We start from the raw sequence: 8,004 nt of genomic DNA, 5'->3' as shown, positions 1-8,004 counted from the left end.
AGCAATTGTGTGTACCAAGTGAATAGTCTGAGTTTGGTGTGGGAGTGTCGTTCTGTTTTGATAGTCATGAATAGTGGTGTTTAGAAACAGGTTTGGTAAACACCTGTATATAATCTGAATATTCCTTTAACACATTTTTTTGTGATGGCTGTGTATGAATTGGAAACAGCTCATCAGGAACATAAGGAAATAAAGTATAGGATGTAGCTATAAAAAGAAAAAAAAGAGGAATTCAATTCTGTACAGTATGACTTTCAAAGAATTAAAGAAAAAAATAGTTTTACAACATGGAAATGAGCATACAAGCTTTGTAGAAAAATCATATGGGCATTTTGGATAAAACAGGGACTTTTTTTCTCCATTTTCTTGTGCCTGAAGAAAATGATGCCTATATTATCTTTTCAAATGACTTATCTTTTTACATAATAAAGCTTTTCTTTTTTCGTCAAGGTAACATGGCAAGTTCCCAGTGAAGCAATCATACTGCAAAAAAGAAAAAAGGTCACAGTGGAAGTGATACCAATAACGGCTAGCTAGGACTCTCTATCAAGAGAAAAAAGTGAACTGGAAAGCATACTATATGCTAATGCATGTTGGCAGTAACTCCTGTTGTGACCCAATACTGGTGCACATACTGTGCATCTCTGATGAAAGAATATATTAAGGAAATGCTGTTGTTGCCTTGTTGCTGCATTGAGAAGTTCGGAAATGAAGAAGGCTGATTATACAACCTTCATTCTTTTTCTGCACTTGTGCTGTGTCACATCTTCTGTCTTGAGATCACATAACAGTTCTTAAAATTATCAACAGAGCCTTCACTTTTCTAGAAATACAAAGTTTAATCATATTTTTTATTATTAGTAATGTATTTTTTTCAGTCTAGAGTATTCATCAGATTAGGTTTAGTCTCCATAGCCTTCTTTATTCCTGTGTGGTCTTGTGTGTGTCTCTTTTGGCCCATTTTATAAGATTGGTGAAAATATTCTTTTCTCATCTTAAGAGCAAGAATTTGCTGCAAACTCATATAAACAGTACTGCAGCTGTGACTTCAGTTCCTACTAAATACTAAGAATGTACATGCTCTGAAATGCAAATCTGTCTGTGGCCCTGCGAGGGAGGATCTGTATGTATTGACCTTTTACATCAAAAGAAAGATTTATGGACACTTTCTGCAGCTTTTATAGCACACACACATTGCTAAATGCTCTGTGAAGTTTCAACATTATATGCTTAATTAAAGATCTGATTTTTTATAATTTATGGGTTTGTTTTTTCAGATGTGAATAGGTGTCACAGAATTGTAGGGGTTGGAAGGGACCTCTAGAGATAGCGTCCAACCCCCCTGCAAATCAGGTTGCTGTATACTAATAAAACTTAATATTTATCATAACTAACAAATATGAAATTGAAGGAGAATTATTAACTGTAATCACAAGACTAGCTGGAGGGAAAAGGATGGGCAAATGAAATGACTTACCAGAACTGAAACAAAGATTTAAAATTCTAGGTCCTTGGTCCTAGTCTGATGTTTGTGTCCCTAGCTGGTACCTAGTGCTTTGTATTCTCTTAACTAAAACTAAAACCAAATATTCTGAAATTATTTGTTGCATATTTGTATGCATTATGTTTATATGCATGTTATGTTGCACATTCAGACCTTAAAAGCAGCTGGTAGCCCAGACAAGCCATCACCAATTACAATTTCAGATCTCACTGGGATTTTTGCCAGCACAGGGATGGGCTTAGAAAAATGGCTAATAACTAAGTCTATCTTATGTTTATTTTACACAGGAAGTGATCTCCGGAACTGTAGCTTCAACATTACTTGCCAAACTTGTACATAACCTTCTTCCCTGAGCTGTTCTGTCACATGTTTCTCCTTGTCCTTTGTGATAGACAAGAGTAATGATGACTGTGCCAACACAGTTGACATCTACAAAATGGTTTATTTTCTAAAACATCCAAAAGTGCTGCCTCTGTCTTTCCCTTCCCAAAAAGGTTCTCTTTGTGGTGTCTCCTCTCAAGCTTTGCTGAGAGCTTGAGATTGATCCCTTCTTTTGGGCTTGTATAGATTAATTCTTTATGACTCATGGCCTAAGCTGGAGAACAGAAAGAAAGTAGTTTCTTCTAACTCATGTTTATATCAGCTTAAAGAAATTATAATATAAAGGCGCTATGTGTATTACTGCAGTCTTCCTTTCAATGATTCTTGTACAACCTGGTGATATCAATTTCTAGTGTTCAAAACTTCTTAGTATTACCTGGAGCAAGGACTTAATTTTTTTCCTGGAGTTTGTGGCTGACCTCATAGAAGGCACTGTTACCATCACGTGGGTGCCTGGATGGACCCGTGTTTCTGAACATGCAACAGCAGCGGTGTTTTCATAGTATTCTGCATGGAGCGATCCTGAATTCTGTGGGCATATTTTGGGGATAAAAAGTCATATTTCCAACAGGAACTCACCTGGGTGGAATCATGTCTTGTGTTTATACAAGGTTATTTTTTCCTGTTGATTTAAAAAGGGAAATTGTTCATCTAAAACCTTTAAGTATAAAAGCATTATTTTAAACAATGAAAAGAATTAATTAGAAAGTTGTTTCTAGAATGGTAAAAAAAATTATTGTTATTCTTTCTTTGTACTTTCTCTTCAATAGTTCTGTAGTACACGTTTGTATATTACTTGCATAGGCTTGAGAAACATCTCTACTGTCTGTTGTGAAAGAGCTGCTTGTTCTCCTCGTATTTAGCATAGAAGCAGTGGAGGCTGTGATAGTACATGACCCATTCCTGATATAAGGATGATCTTTACTACATAGCAAAACTTGAAAGAAGGCTACCTGCTATAGAAGTAATGACCACAATGAGCTCCTAGTCCCTTCAATGAGTGGCTGCCACTAAAGGCAGCACTACTTTTCTATGTGACGTTGAATCAGGTGATAAACGGATTGTTGTGGTTTTGTGGTTTTGATGCCGGCATTCCACATCAGAGCATCACGCAGCAGTGAAGGAGTTAATGCTGTGGGAGCAGCAGAGGGGCGGAGCTCCGCACCGGATGCCAGGCGGCCGCTCTGCCTGGGCGCGTTCCTCTGGGCTGCCGTGGAGGTTCAGCACGTGTGCTTCCCCTGCAGTTCCTCCTTAACATAAGCTCACAGCTTTTGGTTTGGAAACTTCATTTCTCTCTCAATTGTTCAATTTTATTAGATTTAGTAAAGTTATCGTTCCTTCTCAAATCGTGCCGTTGTTTTTTGTAGACCCATCTATTCCCTCCATTTCTCCCTCCCCCCGGCACGCACCAGCTCTGCTCGGGCGGCCACGTCGCCACTGCAGGTTTTTTGGGGTTTTTTTTTTTTCCTCTTTCTTTTCTCTCTCCCTTCTCGGTTTTTTTTTTTTTGTTTGTTTGTTTGTGTGTTTGTTTGTTTTTTGTTTTTTTCCCTTTGGTCACTGTCACGGATAACACTGTGACAGTTATTGGTGGAGAATGTGGGCAAAGCAATATTTGTACTCAATTGTAAAACTGGTGCTAAGTGGCCTAAGGGTTTTCATGTACTTATTTAATGCGTGTTGGCATTTTAAGCTCCTCATGTTCAGCACCGGAGTCATATCTGCATACAGCTACTTTAGTGTGCTGATGGGATTTACCTGCCTCTTGCCTAAACACCCTGGCTAATGTGACAGATTATGCGGCATTTGGATTGGTTTCCAGGTACTCTTTTCAGGTCTTTACCTATGTACAGGATGCCAGCCTAGCAACTGTGTTATCCATTTTCCTGAATGTATTCCTTACAATAGGATTTTATATCATGTGGAGGAAGCTTTCCTCAAAACCAGAGTGTCAAATGTCAGGGAAGGTGGAAAAAATTAGGAAAGAAATTTGAAGCATGGGGACCCCCGGTGTTATGCAATTTTGATCCTGAGCACCTGTGGGATCCTGAGAAATTCAGTGAGTGTTTAGGTAAGGAGTCATGTGGTTCAGGATGATCTGAGAAGGAATGTATTGTTTGGGGTTTGGCTTGTGCTTATCGAGCTATAATTGATATTCTGGAGAGAAATGGTTTCCAAATCGAGGTCCTAAGCAAAAATGGAAACCTCCAAGTTAGACCTGACCAATCACAGGAAGCACTGGCATCAATGTCGGTTGCCCCTGTGGAAGGCCAGAAATGGAAACGGGTATCATAGGTTCATAGGTTCATTAGGTTGGAAAGGACCTACAAGATCATCTAGTCCAACCATCCTCCTATCACTACCACTGTATATCACTCCCTCATCCGCTCCTCATAAGACTCGTGCTCCAGACCCCTCACCAGTTTTGTTGCCCTTCTCTGAACACGCTCCAGGGCCTCAATGTCCTTCTTGTAGTGAGGGGCCCAAAACTGAACACAGTACTCGAAGTGCGGCCGTACCAGAGCTGAGTACAGGGGGATGATCACCTCCCTGCTCCTGCTGGCTACACTATTTCTAATACAGGCCAGGATGCTGGCCTGTATTAGAAATATTGATATGACTTGTGGAAGAAGCATGAAGAGATTCAGACTATCATTCTCACATGCAGATGAGATAAGTTGCATAAAGCAAATGAAAGAAAGTACATAACCGGAAATAGAGAAAATAATAAGATATTGGTAGTTGCACAATGGAGTTACGGAAAACAGTGTTCTGAGTGAAGAAGGTATTTGTCCCACTAAAGTTCTAAAGTGCCAAGAGGACATGGGCCTGCTGACTTTTGCAAGTGCAAGTGCAGAATTTTGATACCTTTGACTGGAAAAATTATGAAGAGTCAGTCGTATGATTTGTTTCTCATACATAATATACCTTGGTTGCAAAAAAAGCATTCATGGAACTTGAAAATATATTATTTCAGGTTTTAAAATATTCACGTTGTTGATCAAATTCCTTGTCAACTATAAAAAAAATTAAAAAGTTCTGAATTTTAAAATTCAGAAAATCAAAAATTTTTCACAAGTCTTCTAATATGCTTACACTGCACGTCAGAGAGAAGATGATCTACGACACACAAATTACTTGATTTTTCTAAAGAGGTGTGATATGTCAGGAGGTCATCGATAATGCTCATTAATTCTTTTCATATATGAATAACTTAAGATACAGCACAGTATTGAAAACTTTGACCACAATAGTGGTCACTGTACAAAAACAGTTACATACTTGGTTTCTCTGTTGATTCTTCTTCGTGTATCCCATGCTATATAAAGACCTCTGGATTCTGGAAGAATTTTCAAGCTCTACTTTTCAAAGCCTAGCTAAACAGTCTTATCTCAAGTTGAAATACAGGAGCAAGAACTGATTCTCGAAACCATGTCATTTCCAAGACATCTGTCAAAATCAGAAAATTCAAATATTAATAGCACACATATTACCTGTTTGTCAGGAACAGATAGATGATTCTGTCACAGCAGAAAATGAGCTTCTCATTCACAATCCTTTGGTGTCTCCGAGTTGGGAAATCAGAGCTACAAAAACCTCTTGAAGCCCCCTGAGAAATGCACAGCTGTACTGTGAACCCTGTCATAAAATCCTCTGATCATAGCTGTCTGCACATAGAAACAATGAATCATAGCATGGTTTAGGTTGGAAGGGACATTTAAGATCACCTAGTTCCAGCCCTCTGCTATAGGCAGGGGCATCTCCCTCTAGATCAGTTTGCTCAAAATCCCATCCAGGCTGGCTTTGAATGCTTCCAGGGAGGGGACATTCACAATTTCTCCTTTTCCAGTGTCCCACCACCCTCACAGTAAAGAATTTCCTGATACCTATTCTAAATCTCTTCCAGTTTAAAGCCATTTCCCCTTCCCCTTCCCCTTATAAAAAGTCCCACCCAGCTTCACCGTAGGGCCCCTTCAGGAACTGGAAGACTGCTGCCATCTTCAGGATGAGAGCCCCAGCTTTCTTAGCCTTGGACTTACTGAACTTCATGAAGTTGGCATGTGCCTATGTTTCAAGCCTGTCCAGGTCTCCCTGGATAGCAACCCCTCCCTCTAGCATGTCAACTGCACCACTCAGCTTAGTGTCATCAGCAAACTTGCTGAGGGTGCACTCAACTGCACTGTCTATGTTTCTGACAAAGATGTTAAATAACACCGATCCCAGCACTGATCCCTTAGGAATGCCACTTGTCACCAGTCTTCACTTGGTCATTGAGCCATGGACTGCAACTCTCTGACTGGAGCCATTCAGCCAACTCCTAGTCCATAAAGTGATCCATCCATCAACTCAATTTTTATGCTATTTGTCAACCAGGATGTCTTGCAGGACAGTGTCAAACACTTTGCACAAGTCCAGGTAGATGACATCTTTTAGGTGAAAGAAAGAGAATGAACTGGAGTAGCATGTGATGCTATAACATCTACCATTGAACCTAGAACCTCTGCTTTTTATGCACAAATAGAGATTTTTTTAGTGTGGAAACAGAATTAGCTTTGGTGCACTTTTGCTATGTCTGCTATGATGAATGAAGTCACTGAGCTGTCCAGAAATGGAGATGAGATGCAGAGCACACTCCTCTCTTTCTTCACGTTCCTCAGATTCTATCGTTATCTTTGTACTACTTTCTAAAAGCTGTGATAGTACACAAAATTTTTGAAAACAGTAATGAATGTTTGATGACAAGGAGGGAGAAGAAAATGATTCGATAGTAGTATGCAGGAAAAAATGATGGAAGCTCTGGGAAATTACATATTTTCATTTTTCTCAAGAGTAAGTTCTTTTAATCAACCTGTGTCATTAGTTCAGCAGGTGACAAACTGCAAGTGGTACCTTTTGAGAAGAAAAAAAGATTATGATGACCATCCTGAGTGCACAAGTAAAACTGAGATATTTTCTGATTCCTTTCCGTAAGAACATGCAAGGTCAGAAATACCATAGTCTTTTGAATATGCACAGAATGTTTTCTTCAGAAATACACAGCTCTGAAGAGGGCAGTATTAAGCCATAGTGACTTGTTTTGTTGATATATCAGCATCTTTGATGTACCTGTATGATCTGTATAAAGAAAGAATAAATCAATTATTTGGAATATTGAATGTTGACCTACAAATAAATTAGTGTATCTTTTTGGTGAGCTATAATTATGGATATGCAACCTGTGCCAGTGAAAAAAGAATTGAGAGAAATATTGAGAGAAGTGTGTGTGAACTGGATGGTGTAAAACCCAAGGAATTTGATTTAGTTTATTGTCATTAGTAGATGTGATGTTATGTATCTTCTGGAAAGCATGAAACATCAATCTATCCAGAGAACCGGCATTGTCTTCTACAATCTGCCTCATGTTATTTCCTATTTATAGCAATTATTTACAGTAATTATAATTATTACTATTTAAAAAATGGTGTTTACTCTCAGGATTTCTTTAGTACAATGCAGATCAGTCCTTATTTTGTCTTTGAGTAAATTGCTCTGATTATTATCTCAATTAAGCATCCCACTGATGCTTATACACATCTGCTTCCATAGCATGAGCTTCATGATGCAGCCTGACTATCCATTTTTCTCACTCAAAAGAATTCTGAATTGAAGCCTATGGTACTGGAGGTATGTTGAAGAAACTGTGAAAAAGTAGCTGGTACTGCTGGCAGTACCACACAGGTTGTACAATTGTTTTGAAAACAGAGAGCTCTATGCCTAAGGAGAAGGCATGTACTAAATGCTTAGTGACCTATTTTAATATTTTAAAACTAGTACAGTGACCTTTTCCTGGTATTTCAATTCAGTTATGTTAGAGTGGAAGAGTAGTACGTTTTCAAGATAATTTGAAGCCAGTACATTTTTTTGTTGCACAAAGAATTGTGAACAAATAAATGGTGGTTTAAATCTGTTCAGTTGTGATGGGTAACACAGTTAGACCTTCTGTGAAGGAATATGACAGATGTGTTGTGGAAGGGAATGATTGCCTTTAGTGGGTTGTCTGAAAGTTAGCCCATAGTCAGAAGTGAAAAAGATACAAAGCAATATACCAATAAATGGAAATTTAGGTATTGGTAAATGTGCCT

Source organism: Cyrtonyx montezumae, unplaced genomic scaffold (assembly GCF_038088225.1).
Source record: "Cyrtonyx montezumae isolate F1298 unplaced genomic scaffold, pur_monq_1.0 scaffold_29, whole genome shotgun sequence".
Taxonomy (NCBI): Eukaryota; Metazoa; Chordata; class Aves; order Galliformes; family Odontophoridae; genus Cyrtonyx; species Cyrtonyx montezumae.
Note: the sequence above shows the minus strand (reverse complement) of the source record.